This window comes from Columba livia, chromosome 15 (assembly GCF_036013475.1).
Source record: "Columba livia isolate bColLiv1 breed racing homer chromosome 15, bColLiv1.pat.W.v2, whole genome shotgun sequence".
In the NCBI taxonomy this organism is placed as follows: domain Eukaryota; kingdom Metazoa; phylum Chordata; class Aves; order Columbiformes; family Columbidae; genus Columba; species Columba livia.
In genome coordinates this window covers 16,458,152-16,480,471 of record NC_088616.1, presented here as the reverse complement: position 1 = coordinate 16,480,471, position 22,320 = coordinate 16,458,152, and the positions used below count along the sequence as shown (strand labels likewise).

The 22,320-nt window shown below is 43.7% G+C and overlaps 1 long non-coding RNA gene across 1 annotated transcript; it reads left to right on the top strand.

Moving 5' to 3' along the window:
• Positions 1-347: 347 nt before the first annotated feature.
• Positions 348-17,168, top strand: LOC135575522 (uncharacterized). The gene is made up of 2 exons (XR_010466412.1): positions 348-797; positions 12,801-17,168. It is a non-coding gene; the product is annotated as an uncharacterized LOC135575522 (long non-coding RNA).
• Positions 17,169-22,320: the final 5,152 nt, after the last annotated feature.

Below are 22,320 nucleotides of genomic sequence, written 5' to 3'. Positions count from 1 at the left end.
CTTTTCTTCATTGACTTGACAAGTCCAGTAAAACTGGAAGCTGTGGTTGGCTTTCTTCAGTCTACAAGAGCCTTATCTCCCATTGGCCGTGATCGCTGCTCTTATCTTTTCCTGTAAGTGTTGTCATGTTTTTCTTTTCATCAGAAATGTCGTCTTTTTCTCTCTCTTGCTCTCTGGTGGGTCACTCGCCTACCAAATATTCAGCCAAAGGGTGAGCGCTCACCCTAATGAACTTGGACCCACATCTCTTCCCAGGCCCACCACTCTCCTCATATGACCCTGGTTTCTGCTTTCCCCGTCCAAGTCCTATAGCTAAAAAAAACCCAACCCATCACAGTGGCTATTTGACATAACCAGATAAAGACGACACGGCTCATACGGAAAACTTGGAAGGGAAGCCCTAAAGTTTAGATTGCACTACACAGACAGTTAAACATTATCAAAATAAAATGCACCCCCTCCAAAAAATAAGGATCCTGTGTGATCTTGTTATTTCCATTAGTGTTGAAAATTGTGCTTAAGCTGGGCAACTCTCCTGCTTGGTAATGCCATGATTTAGAAGTTTGCTGAGCTACAGCTATTTGCAGTTGTTAGAATGAAATGTCCTTTCATCTCTGCAATCTCATTCAGTTCCCCCAGCATTGTGGGGACGCAGGCGAACCACTATAAATAACTGAGCCTTTTCATGCCAGCTGGTACAAATACCAGCCACTTCGAACAATCTGACCTTTCTTGGGGATTCTGACCAATCTGCAGAGGAAGATGGGTTATATCTTTCAGGATTTTCCATGGTTAAGGTATATATCAAAATTGCTAGCGGTGTGTGTGTGCTACAGATGCTTTCTGGCTTGTTTAATCTGGCTGTGACACTTTGTTCTGTGGTTAAAAAATGAAAGTAACATCCCAGTTAATGATTTTTGATGAAGCTCATTATTCTCACAGCTATTTTTGAACGCCACAGAAGGCAAATCTAACACACCTACAAGACTAATATTTTAATAAACTAACAGAGGCAGTGGGCTAAAGCCATGGTATTTTTCCTCTGAACTCTTGTTTTTGAAGGAAACCCTGTGAGGTTACCTTGGCATTCCTTCGCATGAAGAAAGCAAAACCTAGAAAATGAATTGCTATTGGTGTTTCCTGAAGTACGTCTTCAGCTTTAAATGGAAAACAAAATAGAAAATAGCTTCCGCTTTGTAATTAGCAAAAGCTGATGAAGGATGTTACTGTAGAAGGTATTAAATGATTATGAGATTTCCCTTTCTTCCACACACCTGTTAAATGGAATGTGATAATGACTCTCTCTTATTAATATCTTATGAGAAAAGTCAGAGGGGATATAACCTTGATCAAGCGGGATCCATTTCTTACTGCTATATTTCATTCTGGAATATGGGACAAAACTTGCCTTTGTGAGAATCTGAAGGTATTCACCCTGTTTGTAGTCACTGTAGCTAGAAAGCTAATGAGAAAAGGTTATAAAATATGGAAAATAGTCTAGATCATGGCTTTCTTCCTAGCATTGCTAGACGCTGTGCTGAAATTTCAAGGAGATTTTTCATGTCTGGCATCTCCCCATTCACTCACGCTGTAGCTGAGAGGTTCACCCCAGCGGCCTCATGTATAGGAAGCATAGCATACAGGATCACAGTCTTCACCAGCTGGGAGAAAGAGATTAGGCAGGTGAACATTGGAAAAAATGGGACTATTCACAGAATGAAGCAATAGCTGACAGGAGCAAGAGCGGTCTATCTAACTCACCGGATTTGTTAGGTTTCCTAAGCCACTTTGCAGCCCCTCATGAGAATAGTGCATCTCAGCTATAGATGTTCATTTGTTTCAGGATAACAGATTTCCAAAATATATACAGGGAGTAGAAAAGGATCTGGGTCTCAAACACGTTTTAGACTTTCACCATGCCCTTTCCTGGGATTTGCTCTCTTCCATTTTGCCCTTTTGCAGCTTAGAGGCAAATTCTCTGTTGTTATATTTAGTTGAGAAGCTGTGTACCTAATAGAAGACATTCAAGAGGACAAAGCACAGGTCCTCCTTCTGTAGGATCAACGTATTTGGTCTGGAACTGCAAGATGAACTCCCTATCATGTCCCTATATCAGCTCTCAAATTGCCTACAACTAAGCAAAGCAGTAGGTAGTGAAAGAGTATTTGCCTGCTAACAGCGCAGAGGAAAGTTGGAGATAATGAAATTATTGCCGTGTTATGAAAGTGAATGCAAAAACACATTGTCTTCAAATAGGCAAATGCTGATGTGAAATTGAGAAATCCTTCACTGACTTCAAAACGCAATAGATTTGAAGGATGCGAATGAGGAAAGGTAAAGAGGGAGCGAAGGGAAGGGGATTGGCTGGAATGCTTCCCCAGCTCCTGCATTGCTTTCCATGCTCCACCAGAAGGAGCAGGCAAGTTCTCCCACAGATTCTGGGGCAAATTCACAGGAAGCATCCACCCTGCGCTGCACCGCGCAGCCCGGGAGCCCAGCCCACAGCCAACGGAGCCGGTTGTCCTTAGCCCAGCTCTTCCCATGGCTGCTGAGCTTGCCGTCAGCCGTGCTGCGCTGCAGCGGGTGGCTGTGCTTTTATTTTTGCCCCTTCACAGTGAACAGAAAGAATTTTCAGCTGCGTTTCCCAGGGGCTGCGCTGCCGCTGCAGCTCGGGGTGGGCGCTGGGGCAGGGAGCACAGATGACCCCATGACCGGCATTAGCGGCGCTCACTCTATTAAAGGCAGCCCTCAGAAAAGGAGAGAGTTACTGAATGTCAATTAAAATGCTTCAGTGATTTAAGTGGGCAACTTCCATGCACCACTTTGTAATGCTACACCCCTCCGTCTCCAGTTAACGGCACTGCTCTTACAGCAGCCCCTAGTAGGTGAATTTATGCAACAGCATTGACAGTGACCTTAAAGAGGGATCATTAAACTATTCTCCTTGCCTGAAATTTGTAACTCTATCTGCTTCCTCTGTGGGAGAGGATGATGCAAGTAGGGGAGGGAAGGAGCAGCTCATTGACCACCCAGAATGAAGGAAGACCCTGAAGAGCCTTCTTGTTGCACATCCTGGGAGAAAAGTTTTGAAAAGCAGGAGCTATGATACCTGCAGTAGATACGAGTTCACCAGTATCTAACAGCAGAGCCAGGGCATCCTGCTCTCTGTAGGCTGGCGCAGGTCCGGGTGTACGCGATGCCAGGGAGGACAATGGGGACCTTGTTCCCACTGCAGCCACTGTCGTCCCGGGGCCCTAGGAGCCGTGGCTCCGCTGTCCCAGCCGCTTTCTGCCACATGCACCACCAGCACATCGAAACGCAGGAAAAGGCTGGGAGGTGGCATCCCGGCAGCCAGCACCGCACCAGAAGATGTTTCGGCAGCTGTGCCTGTTAACTTATGGGAAAGGATGACTTTTGTCACTTGTCTCATCTCAGACACGCTGCAAAGTTCAGCTGAAAGCTTTTAATGGTCCCTTGATGCTGAGCCCGCAGATACAGAGAGATAGAGAGCATAATAAACTTTCAAAATATGATCTAACTGCGTAACATATCAAATGTGTATCTTAGCTGTATCCAGTGGAGCTGAATGGAAACAAACACACCATTTCAAACCAGACCACACACAGCAAGATAATGCATATGACTAATTTTGATGACTGATTTCATATAAATAATCCACCAAGATTAGTAGATGCACTGTAATATCCCTTCATTCCACTCCTTTAATTAAATTTTCATTGAGACTCCGACTGGAAGTGGCTGATTAATGAAGTGCTCACTTTTTACTACTTAGATTAAAAGTACATCCTGTCCTTACCAAAAGCAGTGAGAAACTGCATGAAACTTAGGGAACATCCTGCTTCATGCCATTCAAAATACTGCCAGCATTATAGCTGTTAGCTGGGTGGCAAAGGAAGAAATAACAGGTGTAGATAAGGAGTGGGAAGAGTACAGTATTATGGTTGCTACATGTTGTAAATCACTATGGGAACCAAACAGTTTTGTTCTAGATCAGTTTTGCCACCTACACAAAAGGGGAATAAGACATAGATAACCCTACAGCTGAGTTCTGCTCTTCTGATGTCTGGCAATGTTTAAATGAACTCGTGGAGGAAGTGTTGAGTAGCAAAAGACAAACCACCTTTTCCATCTGGGAAAGGTCTTAAAATCTTAAAGCTGCGATGCCTGTGTTTGTCAGAAGAGAAAGAAGGGGAATGCAGGTGAGGAAGCGAGAAGCCTAATCCACGCTGTCTGAATTCAAAGGGGATGGCAGGATTTAAAAGAGCAAGTGACCTTCAGGAAATTGATCCCGGTGTTGATGGATCACTATATATAGGATGCAGACTAATAGGTCAGCTGCTGTCTCTCCACTGTAGAAAAGGTAAGATTTCCTACATCTCCAGAGACAGAAAATTTAAATGGCTTTGAATGAAGCAATTTTAACACTTATTACACCATCTTCAGGGATTTTCAAACCATTTTGCAAATAAGGCAGGCAGGCAGGGGAGATAAGTCTTCCCACCCTGTCATTACTGATGGAAAACCTGATACACAGAAATGTGACGTGACTTGTCCCAAAAAACCTCCCTGTGAGGGACTCTTATCGCTTGCGTTTCAGGTATGTGATTAACTACCAACCACCTCTCCATTTTAACACGTTCCACCAGCTTTCACGTTGGAACTGTGCTGAACCATAGATTTCATGTATTTTTTTCAACATCGAGACATCAGTTAGTCCAGGTTTACTCAAAACAGCGCCCAGGCTCTCTTTATAGGTCTCTAAACCTGAGGTGACCTATTTGTCATCTTGGGCTGAGATTCAGGTTTTAAAGGAAATGTCAGACTAGGGCAATTCTTTTCGTTACTTGAATCTTCACACTTAGTTCTCATAGTCTACATTTGAATGTACCTGAAGGGCTTGCATGGAAGGCAACTTGTAGATTCCTAAGGCCTTTTTCTATTTCAGCCTTGATTCAAAATTTTGACTCAGTTATGGCTGGCAACCCTTCCATCCAGCATTTGTAATACTAACATCTCAGCTATTATTTGGATTGGACCTTCTGAGACACATTAGCAATCAAAGGCACATTTAGGAGATCCATCTGTAACGGGTATTGCCCCCCTCTCACACCATGGTGTAGCAGAGCAAAATACTACAGCAGCAGTATCAAAGCTGGGTAGGGGAAGCTAATAACAGCAAACAGAGCAAGAAAAATAAATAATAAAAGGATTACCCACTGCATGGAAGGTTTCCCAAGGTTCAGCATGACTGTGGGAAAGAATTCATAATCCCAGGTTTCATTCAGACCATTTCTGGGAACAAAGGCACCTGTATTAAAATGAGGGTTGTTGATTTTGGCAAACCGTGATCAAACAGAATAGAAAAGAATAGGAAAAATGGTACAAATCTGATTATCCCTGGGCATATAATTCTTGGTGCTTCACACATCCTCTCTACCCTTCCCAAATACATCTTGGCATGACCTGGTGTCCTTTGTTTAGCAGCTCATCTTTTTGGATTGAGTGAAATCTGAGATCTGAAAATATCCTTAAGATGGTAATAGGCTGAGTGTGAGAGAGCGCTCTGTAGCTGAGATGAACAGGCGGGCAGCCCTCCCACCTGCCAAGTCTCACCACAGTCTCCCGTCCCCCGGATCCTTTTGGAACCCACTCTGAGAAAAATTCAGTCAGATGTTTAGTTAATTTTAGACTAAAAAACCAACCAGAAGACAACCAGAGTTAATTGTTTTCATTTAAATTAGAAGTTCTCCCGTATATGGAAAAAGTCCTTGGCAGGGTTTCTCGGCAACTGGAAACACACAAAACTTCTCTTGGTCCATAGGCTGTTCCATAGTAACTAAGCACCTTCCCCAGCGCTTCTTTCTAAAGGCAGCAAGAAAAGCAAGATGGGAGAACAAATAAATACTGGAATCATTAAATAAAATGTTAGAGAGATAATAACAGCTAGTAAGGACAAACAGGGAACTGGCACAGGATGGTTCCACAGCAAGGTGTGGAGCGACCAGGGACCGTCGCTGTGTGGACACCTCTGCTGAAAATAGAAATGGAGCATGTTAGCCTGTCCCCGAGGCTCAAAGCATTTTACAAGCAGAAAGAAGTGCTACCAGCTTAAAGTGTCATTCACTACCGAGCTGCAGCATGGAGTGAAAAATAGCATCTATTCAATAGCTGTTTGGGACAGAAAATGAAAAACAACATGGCCATTGAAACGGCAGGAGGAATTTCTGGTAGGCAGAGTGCAATTAGCCAAGTTGGCCCGTGGCCAGGACATGGAGGTTAGTCATCTTTTGTGAAAAGTGCCATCAGATCTTCAATGACTAAGAGCATTCAGGACCTTGGGTTTATGTCTAATCCAGAAGATAGATAATAATGTTAAAGAGGAAACATCAGAGGCGAGTATGATCATAAACAGGGAGGATACGCAAGATATCTTTCCAGAGAGAGGGGAGAAAAATGGAGCTCTAGGCACTGGCCAAAACAAACAGAAGTCACCATGAGTGGATGGGGGTCATTCCAGGCTACAATGCGCATTACATCAGGAACGGACATTGCCCTCCACACGGCTTCACAAAGTTTGGCTTTAACACATGAATGTCAATGGCAGAACAAGACAAAAAAGCTGCACCCGCAGTCAAAGAAAGCCAAGAAGAAAACTCAGGGAGGTAGAAATTAGGAGTCTGATTTCACTTGGGGGAATGATTAAGAATTATTTATCGAGAATGAACTAATGGATCTTTATGTTTAGAGGAGAGCTTTGGGGAATTTTAAGAGTTTCCCGCTCTTAGCTTGTATTTAAATAATACATAAGTTTCTGTCTGAGTTCTGGGGAAGGCTCAAGACAGCAGTTCATGTAGTTGCAGCCAGGCCACAAGAAATTGTTTTCAAAATTGCAAGAACATCTTGCATTCCTGGAGCCAATTCAGAGGTTCTGGCATCTTCTCAGAAAACACTCAAGTAAATAATTTCACCTCCTGTTTTTACTGTATCTGTCCCGTTAAGACAGGCGAGTACCCCAAAACATACATTTCTGAAACTACACGATTGATCAGTAACACATCATTTGGCAAGAAAGTCTGAAACTGAGAAATAAATCCTACAAAACCAATCCTGATGGATTTTCAGCAATTGACAGACCCAACAAGCCTGGGAACAAGTGCACACAAACTGAAACTTGTCTATGGTTCATATTTGAGCTGAAAGAAGGGTTGAAAATCAAATCTGATGCTTTTCATCTGCTTCAAACTCTCACTAAAGTGGAGACCCCCAAACCTAGCCTTAATTATTTACTTCAAAAACATTATGCACTTTGTTTTAAGTACAGCCTTTAACTCTGCAAACTATTTATAGCGATTGTGCCTTTCTACATCCATTTCACACACACACTGCAGCAGGAGGTCATTCGTAAGTATATATCAGAAGTGGAAGACAGCGAAGAAGGATGCTAATCAAACTTGCTCCCAACCACTTGCTGTTCAAAGAGCAGAGAGGGGCTGGATACTAATGTATTTGACCCTTCAAAAGCTTAGGAGCCAATTAGCTTTCTAAAGGCTATGATGAGCTGCACTCATTTTCTGCTCATGCACACATTCAACTGTCATGTTGAACAAGCAGCAGGACCACCTACAGCTGCCCAGCAAGGGCCCTTGCATACATAACACTGAGGCCGTATATGTAGTCACTCGAGGGGAAAAAAGATGTAAAAAGTGCAGCTTGGGATGACTTCCACAAACAAAGCAATGTCATTTGCAAAACTGTAAGATTCCAGCCCATTCTATAATTTTGCAAAGTTTTCCTTGAATTCTTGGGAATGGCTCCAGAACATAATTTCTCTTTGCTGCGTCAAGGGCAGCTCTTATGTTTCCTACCAGAGTACCATAGTCATAACTATGCAGGTAACCTCTGGAAAACCCAAGGTGATCCTTGACCTCTTCATTGAAAATATCGCTACTGAAATGCCAGACCACATGTGAATATGTTCACACATTTGTTTGACATGTCTAGCTCGCGTTTCCCTCTGCTCTTCCACAGCATGCCTGGCCAGTGCTGGAGCCCATCATGTCAGAGCACCTCCTTCTCATCCATAACTCACAAATTGGTAGTATAGATTTGCTGGTTTTCTTCTTAAATATCAAAGCAAGTTAGCCAGGGATCACAAAGCAAAATCTAGGTAGATAAAAGCAGAGACAGATTATCAGAAGCTCCTTCTATCCCTCAGTTGTCCTTCAATCAGTGCAACACTCGAAGATCAGCAGGGCTGATAGCCTAGCAACCAAATGGAACCATTGTGAATACCCTTTATCTGAGAAATTACGGCACATACTTAGTCAGCTACTTGTGAAGGGCGTTTATTGGTCTGGTACCAAATCACTGAAACACTTAACATATCCTTAAGTCACATATGTCCCACAAGTGAAGTGTGTCCTTGGCAGGAAGATGAATCCAAGCAGACTTAAACACATGCTTAACTATAAGCACATACGTAAGTGTCTCCTGATCTGGGGCTGTGTTGACGTTCATGGTACTTGCCAAGGTGTCAAGCAGAACCATTTATTAGTTTCTTCTCTCTCCCCATTTACTTTCTTCTTTTGCACTGGAGTGTTCACAGAGGGAAGTTGTGCTTCATACCAACCAGGAACAACTAATCAGTCTTTTTTTAATAAAGAGAGAAATTAGGTGAGAAGGACAATGGTGACTGCGAAATTGGAGAGAGATGTTGATATCTTACTTTTAAAGCTCTTAATTTTTAAAAAGGTGCTGTATTTTAGCCCTTGGCACCAGTGATTATGCAAAAATAAGACATTGCATTTGGTTACTTTGAGCTTAAACTTTCTTTAAAAATTTCCAGTAAGCTAAACTTACTGGAAAGTCAGGGATGTTTGTTTCATGGATTAAAAGGAAAGTTTCCCCATCTAAGTAGCAAAGCAAGAGATGGAGAACGTTGCTTCTTTTTCTCAGTATGAACCAGTTAGGCTGTTGCACCCTCAGAACTTCATACTCTTTTTATGTCTCTCCATTGAGCTGCCGTGATCTGCTCAATGACATTTCAGTCCCATGTCATTTTGAGGGCTTCATCTGAGACTCAGCCATAATTCATCAGGATCAGATGGCAGCCACTCCTGAGTGCATCTCCTGAGAGATGGGACACTTCTCATCCATCACGGAGCAAAAACAATTATCTGAAGCTACCCACCTGCTCCAGGGCCACTTTGTCAAATATGATACCTCGGGGGGTGGTACTACCTGTCATATTCATTTTTTTGGGTGTGACAAACATCTGTTGCTGCTACTCAGCTGTGATCTCAGTTCGACTCTCCAGAAGGAAAGATGGAAATGTGTCTCAGCGCCTCCCTCCTTCCTGCTCGCCTGAAAACCCTCCGAGTCTCATCTGAGCAGCCCAACAGCTGTGACCAGATGACACCTTATCCCCTTCTCTCTTTGAAATGTCAGTTTGATGCCCAGTTATTCTCTCATTGAACCCTCACCACTAGTGGCATTCCTTTGGATATCTACCTGTGCATATGGCCATTATCCCATCCTTTCACATAAATAGCACACAAATCAAGGGGGAATTAGACAATTTGCTTTGTGGCTGATGGAAACTGTGGAGGAACAAACAAACAAACAAGCAAACAAAAGAAAAGTCACAGAGTGAAGCTCCAAGGTTGGGTGTCCCACTGGCTGTGAGTGTGCTGAGACACCAGGACAGGAGAGAGGACCTGGCCAGTTAGAGTAACATACTGGGAGCAGTGGGCTGCAACCTGCTGTCCTCCCTGCTGTGGCTATGTGCCTCCTGCAAACCGTTTAGAGCAATGCATACCGTTCCTTATCTCTGGGAGTTGCCCATTATTCAGGTTTGGGGGGGGAGGGGGGGGTGTGTTTTTTTGCACTCTTCCTGCTTTGTTTCAGTTCCAAACAAAAGAATAATTCCCTCACTAAAGCAGCTCCGGTGCATCTGGATGAGCTGGAAAATGGCACAGGAGACCAGGATCCAGCAGTGTGATGCTATTGTAAAAGAGACGTAGGTAGGGCCAGGGAGGAGAGTTAGGCTGAGTAACGTGGAGAGGACGGTCTGTTTGGGTACCTACTCACAATTAACCTGTGGGAAGCTGGCAGGGTCAGTCCTCGCTCTGGATCTCAGCCTAAAGGGCTTGTTTTTAGGCTGCAGGAGTGAAAACTTGAGCCGAAACTGCAGCCCTGTTGGGCTTTAGCCTTAGATATGGTATCAACCCCTGTTTTCCAAAGCTGCCAGCAATTACAGGAGGATGGCAGATGCTTTCTCCCAGCAGAGTCTTGCTTTAATAAGCACCTCCTCTGCGTCTAACTTAAGGTGAAGCTGGAGACTCTGTGCCATGCACAAAGCTTACATACAGTGTCACTCAGCAAACAGAGACAGCAATATAATCATAGCTACCTCCGGGATAGACGTTTCCTCAGTACAACAGCTTCTAAGAGTTCAAAGCTTTGCAAAAACAGCAGACATAGGCTACGTGTGTTAACTAATTAGTGTTTCCATCTCTATGTGATCACTTTCTAAATTGCCGCAAAAGCAGCCTCAAGAGCACAAGAATATGAAACTCCTCTGTCTAGGTGCTGTAATCACACTGAATGCATCCGAGCAGACTGCATAGCAAATGGGCACTGGAGATTGTAAATATCTTGGTTTTCATCATTAAACATTGCAAGCCAGTTCCTGTTTCCTTCTCAGTCACCTCTCCTGGCTCCATCAGGCCATTGATGAGACACTGAGCGATACGTGGTAGCACGTTACTCTCCATGGAGAGTATTTATTTCTTTTTTAAGGTTTCTACAATCCCCATCCCCTCTGGATCTCTTAGTTGGTAAAGCAGCATGTGAAAAACTGACGGGAAGGTGTGAGATGTGACATGACTTTACAAGAAAATGTGGAGAGAAAAGGGAGATGGAGTTTAGATTTTGACAAGGGACTTAATTTTATGATTGTTTCTTCCCCCAAAGAATTTGTTTCTATTTTTAAATCTGAATGAATCACTACATGAGTTGCTGCATGAAATCAGGAGGGACCACACCTGCATTGGACCAAGAGAGAGCACAAAGTGATGCTGGTTCCTCCCCATACTGACTAATCCCCTTTGTCTGCTGTGCGCAAACACCACTACCTGCCCCAAACCCCTTCAGCCCTCAGATTTCCATTTACAGCTGTCTCCAGGCTGTTGCAAGAAAATATGATGGATGGGAAGAATTCTATTTCCATTAGAATGAAGCCAACTGAATATTTCCATCTGCTTTATTAAAAATACTAGTTTTCACTTTGCTTAACCTTGAAAAACAATGTTTCTGCAGCTGAGTTTGCATTTTGTGCGGGAAATGGACGCCTGAGGTAGAGCGATGTTGTGTGGGAACAGAGCACAGTGCAGTTTGGTGCCTTCCCTCCCATGCGCATCTAGCTTGGGAGATAGAAGCTTGTGGTCCCACTATCACCATCTCCCCAAAGGGCTTGTACATCAGGTTTTTGGCGAGGTGTCCCCTGAAGACCAACAACAAAGGGAGACAACTCCAACTGGAGACCTCCTGGTCACCTCAGCCCTTCCATCGGGCTTGCTGCTCCACTCCCTGACCACATCCAAGCCCCACAGAGCATTGCTCTACACCCTTGTTGGGTTTCCGCAATTCCTGTTCTTGACACTCTGCTTGTGATTCGTAGTTGGTGTCAATTACAGAAGATCACTGGAAGAAACAAGCACTAAAGTGTTTGGATTCAGTGGGGCAGGAGGGATGAGGAAGGAAACACAATAGAAGCACAAGAGCTTGGCATCTAACATAGCGGTCTGAGGGATCCAGATGTGGGTGAACAACTGCTCTATCGTGGTGTCTGTATAACTAAAACTCTGCCCAAAGAACAGAGTTTGTCCAAGGTTTTTCTTTTCTTGCACTGCTTTTCCTATTTCCCTAGTTTCCCCAGAAATAGAACATGACATTTATTTTTATGGACAGCATGATCTTATGGCTATTCCCTTGTGACAGGGTAATCTGAACACAATTATGTTCTGTTGACAAAAAGTGATAAAAGTGTATTGTGTCAACACTCTGAACTAACAGATTTGTCATCTGCTGTGCTCTCAGATAGTAGAAACAGAATTAGAAAATGCTCTGACAGCCTCTGTCCTGTTCCTCGGTTAGGTAAACCCCAGCTCTGGGCTTGGTTTCTGTACTCCAGCATTCTCCCTCTTCCAGCAAAATCTGCCAGGCTGTGTTTCAAATCCAAGTGTAAATTCTACTTTGATGGACTTCTTTTGGCAGCTTATAGCTTACACACTTTGAAGAAATCTGACCTAAGTTCTCCATTTCACTTCAGTTCTGCTACTCTCATTTTTTCCATGGCTTTGGAAAATCCAGCCTTTTTGTGTAACATGCAAATTTCCTTTGAGAAAAATGTGCTTGACAATAGTACCCGCATTTCATCCTCCCTCCAGCTGACTTCTTCATTGGTTTGTGGACAGCAATGTACCTGGACTGCTGTTTCCCCGAGACAGACACCCACATTTGCCCAATATGTAGGGACAGCCCTAAACACACAAAGATTTCAGCTGAAAGAGCCGCATAACTTCTTTAAACACCACCCCATTCAAAGTCTGAGGATAAGTCTGCACTTCCAACTCTTGGTTAGTTGGATGACAATTGCTGCTTAAGAGCTAAAAGAATGATGATACAATTCAAACAAAATAGAAAAAGCTTTTTCATGGCCAAAAAAAAAATAAAAAGAGGCAATTTCCAAAATGTCTGTAAAACGTTTTGTTTTGCAGCTGTGACTCCTGCGCTGTTAAATGTCATCAAACAACATTTCCATTCAAAAGGGGCATGTGCGGTGTGCATTGAGGCTTGCCAAAAACAGGTATCAACAGCCACCAGGTGCAAGTGTGGAATGAGTCAAGCGTGATAGCATTTGGTCACCTGGCTAGTGCTTGTCTGAAGAGATCATGAACATTGACCTCCTCATCAGAGAAGAGATGATGGGCGCCATGAAGCTGCTCTTAGCTTCTATGTCTGGTCTTTCCTCAGCTCATTTCCCCAGCTTCACACCACATCAGACTGAAACTCCTAAAAATCAGCTCTTGGGACTGCAAAGCTCAGAGTAACCCAGTCTGCTCCAATGAGAGATGTGTGCTGGACCCTCTGTCCCCTCTACTTTGCTCCTCAGCTTCTGCAGTGCCCCAGAGCATCCAGCCACAAGGAACTTGTCCCTTTGTAAGCTGCGTTTTACACGCTTTTCCTTTGGTTTGATACGTTTGTTATTCAAACACAAAAATGCGATCGTTTTTGACAGCAGAATAAAATGAACCAAGTATGTGCACATGAAGCACTATTGTTTATTCCCCTGATCTGTCTCCTGCCAGTGGGATTTTTTAGTGCGAGGGTGGAATAGAGGCGTTTTCATCCCAAAATGTCAATAATGGTCTGGAATAATGTTTTGAGGTAGTTTGGCACCATATTGTGATACCCATAGCAACCTTTAAAGAAAACCGAGCTGGACACTGCAACGGAAACTTTGCACCATGTACAATCTAATTCACAACCCAAATTTCCCAGAAGAAGCCACAGCTCATTACCACACCTACAGAACCACTCCTGAAGGAGCACAGATCTTCCTCTCATTCCTCCTCCTCCTCTCCGGCTGACAGCCAGAACTGGTGCCCAACAAAAGGATGCTGCTGTGAGGAAACAGCCAAGAAAAAGCAAAGCTGCTGAAGTGCTTTTCAGAATTGGCTTAAAACAGTAAATATATTGTGTAATGAACAAGTTTGGATAAAAGTAACATCCCTACAGACAACAGATCTTTGCTTGTTCACCAGATTGATCCCCTCTGTTACCACACCTGAGACTTAATATCATGTAAATCTCCGTAAATTTCTGTCCTAATGTATTTCAATGTATCAAAACAAGCTGCGTATACCAAATCTGGTTTATTTTACTAAAAACACTTGGACCCAACTCTAACAATTTTGTAAGGTTACGCTGCTCAAGATTATTCTTTTGGTAGAATTTGGTCATGATTTTAACACTAGTCCAAAGTACCTTGGATTCCAAGATGCTCAGCTTGTAGCATTTGAGTTTTCCACAGGAGTCAATGAGGCCATTATTCACGTGCTTAAAATTAGGCATATGCTTAAGTGGTTTGCCTTTGGGATAAAGAGCCCATTTGGGACTCTTCGGTACTTAGCTCTGATAAAATCCATCAATCTTGCTTAGATGATTAAAACAAAAGCATCTTTCTCAGAACTTCCAACAGATGTTTTCATAAATTTTAACGTACTTCTTTTCCCTGTCTCATTCATTTCCAGTACAAGTATTCCCTTAAAAGCTGAATGAGGAAATCTGTAAACTTAATGGAGGAAATTTATTTGGATAGAAAGACATCTAAAGAAGCATAACGGCACTTGCAATGATCTCCAGCCAAATTCTGCACCCATTAACTTTCTTTATGCCTTTCGCCACTGCCAGATGTATCTGTGCAAATGAGATTTTCCAAAGTAACTATTGTCTCCTCGGAATCCCACAAAATCCTTTCTAATAGACTCTGAGCAGAGTTTTTAACAAACCAAGAGAGTGTATAACTGCTCACTCCATATGTCTGAAGTGTATTCATCCTTCTACCCATCCCATTTCATTCTGTCAACAACATGCATTTTGTCGAACCTCTTACTGCAAATCATTCAGTCAATGAAACCGAAAGACATTTCAGCACGTTTTTATCATCAGAATGTAATTTTGTGCAAATCATGCTGTCAACGGGAAAGAATGCCAAAAGAAAAGTGAAAGAACCCAAACTCATTTTGTCCACAAAAAATAAATTACAGTTTGCTTCTATTTTGTGCACGAAGACAAACTGGAAACAGCAAAACTTCCCCATCTGTGGACAAAATTAAGATTGATCTCTTAATTCAGGAGACCAAACAGTATTTGGTAGAAAAACACCAACACTATGAAGGACAGCTAAGATGTAGCACTGTTTTTATTGTATGAGTGAAATGGCACCTGAGATATTTTATCCATTGTAGCAAAACGTTCGGTGATGGGCTCGAATACAGGCAAGCAGGCCGAGCTGAAGAAAAACACAGATGTTATTTAATTTTCCAACTGATAAATGGCTCGGGTTGCTCTGTAGGTGCATAGAATAATAGAATGGTTTGGGTTGGAAGGGACCTTAAAGGTCACCTAGTTCCAACCCGCCTGCCATGGGCAGGGACACCTTCCGCTAGACGAGGTTGCTCAAAGCACCACAGTTCCAATACCTGCCTTGCAAATGCTCTCCATCGCAGGACCCAAATCAGTTTCTACCTCCCAGCTACTAAAGGGCCTTTTTTGCTGGTCCACAGCAGGGACAGGATTCCTGACCCTCTGTTAATTCCCAGCAAAACCCACCAAGGCAAAAAGTTTGGCTTCTCTAAAGGTGGAGTGAAAATTGGCCACAGGGAACAGAAGATTACAGGAGAACAGTGAACCATTTGCTTTCCTACACCTGCTCAGGTTTTAGTTCAAGGTGTGACCAGCCAACTATGATTATAAGATATTTTTTTTTATATAAGGATGCTATTTAATTATCTTCAATATTTTGATGCTATCTTTCTATGAACTGGAGTTATTTCTTTATATGGTGAAAACCAACAATAGACTTCCTGGGCTTTTTGGAGAATTTCACTGTGTTTTCAGATCACCTTATCCCTTCCAGTTCGTCAGTGAATTGTTCAAATAAGGCCTTGGAGAACTGACAGTCCCGAGGAGTTTGTGCGGTGCTGGAGGAGCAGAGGCAGTGGCTGCCATCCAGCATCTCAGAAATCAGAATGAGACTCACCACATGCCATTTTGGTACACACCGTGGGGGAGAACAGATCATTTTCTCCATCAGTCCCCAATCTTTACTGGGGAAAGCGACGACCCAGCCAAATTCTCCGAGTCCTGCTCACCCACAAAAAGAGGGACGCGCTGAGAGAAGGTACGCATTGTGCAGCGTTAAAAATGTAACCGCTTTGAGACACGGGCCAACACACTGACACCAAAAGCTGGCAGCAAATATGTCGGAGGGATCACGAAGTTGGCATGAGAGGGTTTCAGCTAATACAAGAGATTATTTTCAGGGCCTCGCTGCGTGCCAAGCACAACACAAAGCTGGGCTCAGAGAGCAGCTCTTCTGCTGGAGCCGCGGGGGGTGGCAGCGGCGCAGAGCAGGCGCTCGGGAGAAACCTGGCCTGGGTCTCGATCTGGGGCTCTGCAGGGACCAGCTCCTTTTGGGCTGTGTCTCACTGCTGTGTGTCCCACCTGAGACTCTTTTTGCAACGGTCTGCCTGAAGTGCCTATGGGATGGGTCACCTTTCTGATTTTCACACCCACATTGACATGGTATTTGGAGGGGAACTTGGCGCATCCCTTTGTCTGCACCAGGTTGCTCCAGCGAGCTTCAGATTTGAAAGCCTTTGTTTTTGTCAACATCAAGGACCTTCTGCAGGTAGTCTAATGTTTAATCCTTACCTGCCTTCCTATCCAAGGCAGCCCCAAAGGCAACAAAGCATTCATTAAAAGCATAATGCAACTTTAAAGGAGGTAGATATATTCAGTGGGAAGAAGTATCCTGAGGAATTAAAAAACAATTTCATATCATTTTGCTGTCCACTTCTCATGGTGTTATCTTGCCGTTTTGGTTGTGCTGACGGTGCTGCGTATTGAAAGAAGGATTCGCATCTGCGAGGCACAGACAGCAAGCACTGCAAAGTGTTTGCTTGGGCTGGGTCAACAGAAATTTTCCTCCTTTTAAAAGCTATTGTGCTAAAGTCTCTCTGAAAAAGTGGACGAGGGCCCTGGCTGTGCCTTCAGGCTGGCCGTCCTTGTCCACTGGCACTAAATGCCCTCACCCTGATCAGTTCTGCTGAATTTGTGCATCCTCCTTTCCCCAACACTTTGTGCTGTGGCCGTCAGAACTGAGGTCTTGCTAACTAGCCAAAGTGATTTATTGTCTTCTGCTGTACATCAGGAATCTGCAAACTAAACTCTTTAAATGTCTAACATTTAAAAATATGTATGTCTTCCAACACGCAAAACTAGAAGATGCTCACAGGCTTTGATGCTGGCACTTTCCATTGCTCGTGTTTTGGTCATAATAAAATCATTTCTGCTAATCACCATTCATGATATGAAACTTACTTAATTTGAACTGCAGTTCAGAAGAAAACATTTATTGGATTTATTCCTGTCCCACAAACCTGCAACTGAATTCCAAGATGGACTTCAAACCACATCCTTTACTAAAAACAGAGTTCAGCTCCCTGATGCTAGCAGTTGGATCCAAACCTGACGTCGCATCAGTCTTGGCAATCTACAGAAAACAGTGACTTTCAACCCGAAACCCACCTGGACGCTAAATTATTTCTTAAAACCACAAATCTGGAGCAGGTATCTGCAAGGGCAGGGAATCGGCAGAGCTGGCCCCTGCTTCGCTCAAACAGCTGGCATTCCAGGAAAGACGCCAGGAAAGGACTCGGGGGTGATTTTTGCCAAGTTGAGTTTTTAATTTGTGTAGTTACGTGACTGAATGCAACATAGACTTTTAATGTTCAAAAATGAGAAAAGAAAATGGTAGTTCAGAAAAATGCTGCAGGGTTTAATAGAGTTCTTTGGCTTCTCCTTCGCCTTACTTGAAATCCTCTAAGCCAAGCTGGAGGACCAAGTGACAACCAAATTATTTTGCCCTGGAGGGTATTAACAGGGGTTGATAATGTTCCCAGATCATTTGTAGCTAAATTAAAATCCTGGGACTCAGCTCCGCCATGTGAAAAGATAAGCCCTGCAAAACTAAGGGAATGAAGGCATGGAAAGGAATGGAGCTCAGCAGCCACGATGGGTTATTGGGTAGAAGAGCCAGTGAAAGATGTTTTGACAACAGTGAGCTGCCCAATTTCCTCATCACCTCCATTCCATGCTTTGCTCATAGTGTTTTTACCCAGTGATGCAAATCCCTGCCAGTGTGCTCTGCACTATCCGGGACACCTTGTGCATGTGATCGTTTTGGGAGATTGCTGTGAGCATTATAGCTGCTCTCAAAAGACAGTGCACAGCCTGTGCCCTGCACTGCCAGTGCTCCCACAGAGCAGGTGTAGCCAGCCAGCTCCCAAGCGCCGTTATTTCAGGGACCAGGAGCTGAGTTTTCCTCCCATTTCTCACCCAGGGCTTCTCAAAGGCTCTCGCTTCGCATCTGAGCTGCACTCGCTTCTAACGCATGCAGCAGATTTACACCTGGTTGTGGAGGGAGCCAAGAACATTTTGAAATTACCTGGCCTATAATTTTGGCCACCCTTTGCCTGCTGTGCGTTTCCCTGGTACATAGAATGAATTCATTCACTCCAGCTATTTGGATACACACCTCACTTTTCCAAAACTGCTTGCTCTATTTTAGCATAACTTTCAAGAGCGCCTCTTAGCACAGAGAGTCATTGAAAAGTACAGCACCATTAAAGCGCCCGACAACCAGCTGCATTGCTCCAAAACTGATTTATTGAAAGGGATTTGTGGAAAAAGGGATTTAACATGCCTACTCTTCCAATATAAATGACAGTGCAAAGCTGATCTGCTTTCCGGTTTGTTTGACTTACACATTTTATATGGCACGTGGCCCTGGAGGCATTTATTAAAAGGCACTAACAATTATAGCATGGAAAGAGATATTGTGGTCTGCTGCTTGCAGGCAGGTATCGGTTGAACCCCAGGGCTGACAGAGCCGTGGGCTTTCTGTGTGGCCTCTGGATGCCACTTGGGCTCAGGAATCGAGGTGCCCAGGGGAAAAGTGGCCTCAGCCCCCCCTTCCTCCCTCCAGCATCCCTGGGCTACTGATGCACTTACAGCTGAGGACATCAGCTGGGTCAGCTCGGCGCTGCCCGCGCTGCTGATTGCTAACGCCATCAAAACACAGCGAACAACACTTCTCTCAGGGATATAGGATTAATTAATTTGTGTGGACAATGGCATTTTGGAGATGCTGCACTTTGTGTAATTGCCAGGGACTGCAATAGGTCCCAAGTGCATCTTATTCTCCACAAAAGCAATGCTGCACAGACAAAAGCATCTCCGGGCCCTCAGACTGCTTCATTATTACTGTGGCAAAAGCTTTTCTGATGGCAAGAGCCCTTTGAAGACGACGACTGAATCAGCTCCCGGATATCAAAGGTTTGCTCTGGTTGCCGCAATGCGCAACAGATTTCTGCTGTAGCATTTCTGGATTAACCTCTCCATTATATTAAGTGTAGGAGCAGAAATGTCAAGACCCTAATGGAGAAAGGGAATTTTTGGGAATCTCATCACTGTGTGTCCAGAAATACTCCAGGCAGGATCCTCTTAGGAAAATCTGAGGATACAGATATGGGAGTGATTCTTTCTGGGGCTGCTCCTGAGGCTCAGCCTGCTTTATCATTTAAGAAACCGTATGAAAGAGACTCAGAGAACAGGCACCTCAGAGCAAAACTAAAATTCAAATGTGAGATAAGCAGGGGGAAGGCAAATGTCATGGTTTTCCTGGGAAGCACACAAGAAAGAGCAGGGTCTACCTGCTGCAGCTGGTTGGAGACATCAGGCATCGCCCATGCTGTGTGCCAGCAAGCCTCAGAGGCAAAAATACCCCACACCTATCTCCTTCAGATCTCTGGGGGCATCATTTTCACCTTCTAAATGCTCCAGCTACCCAACCTGCATCATCTGTTGTGTCTCTGTGCAAAAGTCCGAACATGCAAAACACAATAACCCCCTCAAAACAGCACCACGAAGGACACTCCAAAGACCTGCTGAAGCCGGTGAGAAATGTGCCTGTTGGAGGGAGGAAAACATGGAATTGTGGGGAAAAAAGAATTGCAGTAGCATATGAAGAGCTGAGGCAGTGCAGGGAAATGGGAGCCAGGAAATGCTGTTGAAGTAGCATAGCAGTGGGAAGACCTGCAAAGGCAGGTGTTGTGGGACAGGCTGCTGGAGAAGCAAAGCCATGGTGGTGTGTAAGAGACGGTGTGTAAGAGCCATTGCTGGGGCCGCTGCAATAAGAAATGTCACCTGAGCCCTTCCGCAGGACACAAGTACTAGAGCAAAGCCCACAGCAGCACCAGGGCCTGTGTTGAGATAGCAGCACCCACCTCCATGCAGACAGTCTGCGTTTGTCACCGAAGAGCAAGACTCCTTTGCACTCCGATGGGCTGTCAGCCACATCGGTGACACTTCGCAGCCTGAGGGTGCTGTGTAGGTGTTCGTTCAGTCGTTACCCAAACGCACTCCGTTTCCTTGGCAGATACCATGTGATTTACAGGTGCTTTTACAAAGATCTTCATGTATTTTTGGCATTCAGGTCCCTACCCCACCACTTCCACCCATTGGGCTCATGCTGCTGCTCCAATGATGAACAAGCCATGAGATTTTGCACAACAGAAGGTCCTGGAGAGACACAGGTGTAGGACCAGAGTCTTACATGCAATGTACTGATACAAAATACAGAACCAAGGCAAAGTCTGCAGTGCTTTCTCCATTCTTTCTGCCTTTTTCATTTCCTGTTGCCATGCCATTCCCAGACAAATACAAAAGAAACAGCTTCCTCAGCCACAAAAAAACGAGATCATTCCAAAAGCCCCTCTGTCTTCTCATATTTATTGTGATAGGCAGTGTTAGAAGTGTTTGACAACAACTCAATTATTCGCAATGAATAGGAGCAGGATAGACAGGCAATTATCCACTTTGCCCATGTGAGAGACACCCATATTCAATATCCGCATTCAGGGAGATCCACATTATTTCCAAACCATTTTGCATATTTTTAATTACCAGCTCCAGTTTAGCTGGATGGTTACGACTCCAATGCGCTTTGGAAGGGCTGAGCACTTGGTTTCAAGCCAGGCGTGCATTGTCTCGTTTGCATCAGCATGTTAATGTGCAATAATTAAACTGTTTGTGTTACGTTTTAAGAAGCAGCCTCCGAGATCATGCACATCATCACAAAACCTGGTTAAAAATGTTAATCAAAATACAATAAATGAGGAAAAATTCCCTCAAACATATGTTTCAACCAGATGGAAAGATTGTATCAAAAAAATAAATGGCACAGAAAGTTTCTATTGTATGGACTTTGTGTGAACATTTTCAATTTTTTTAGGGCTTACTTTCAGAACAAAAAGTATTTCTTTTCTACTTAAATGCTTTTACTTAATATTTGAAATATTTTTACTTAATATTTTAAATCTTTTGAGCAACCCGAAATGTTCTTTCTGAAGGAAATATTTCTATGATTTTGATTTCAGTGGGTGAGAACATTTCATGGCTGCAGCACATCACAGCAAGCTGAAAATCTAGTTTCTACCCCTCTGAAGTAAATACATGTCCATCTGCATTTTTTGCTCTAAAACATGATCTCTCATTGCAGTCAAATTGGAGTTAAAAGGGGAATAATTTAAAGTAACTTTTACTAGCTTTCTGCTGAATAACAGTATGATCCTCAGGCAAAAACCTGGTAAATCACAGCTGGAGTGGCAGAACTGCTCACTTTTAAAATTTGAAATTAGACTTTTACATCCACCATTGTGTGTGTTAATCAGAACATTCTGGCTATTTCCCTATGTGAAGGTTTCTAGGTTTCCAGGTATGAGTATTATTCTCAACTCTTCAGCAGCTGAAGGCAGGATTCACACCATCTTTTTTTCTTTTTTAAGAAAAGCTTAAAACATTGAATTAAGCAAAAGGTAGTACCAAGCGTAATTTAAAGCCTTAGAACCATAAGTCAAAAAGCAGTTATAGTATTTTAAGTGATCTCGTAACAAAGTAATCAATTCAAGCAGCTCTCGGTTCCCGTCGTCGCTGAGCTTCTCTTCCTTTTCAATGTTACCGCATGCCCTCCATCAGTATTCCTCAAAGCATTGACTGTGAGCTGGACAAAGAGCAGACCTTGCCTGGACCTCACCAAGGTCCCAGACCAAGGACACACCCCACATTCTTGTAGGACCTCCCATATTTCTCATAATTATAAAATCATATAATTATTTTGGTTGGAAGAGGCCTTCAAGTCCAACCATTAACCTAGTTCTAGCACTAAACCGTGTCTCTAAGAACCTCGTCTAAATGCCTTTTAAATACCACCGGGGATGGTGACTCCACCACTGCCCTGGGCAGCCTGTTCGATGTCTGACAACCCTTTCAGTGAAGAATTCTTTCCTAATATCCAATCTAAACCTCCCCTGGTGCAACTTGAGGCCATTTCCTCTTGTCCTATGATTTGCTACTTGGGGGAAGAGACCAACCCCCTCCATGGTCCAAGCT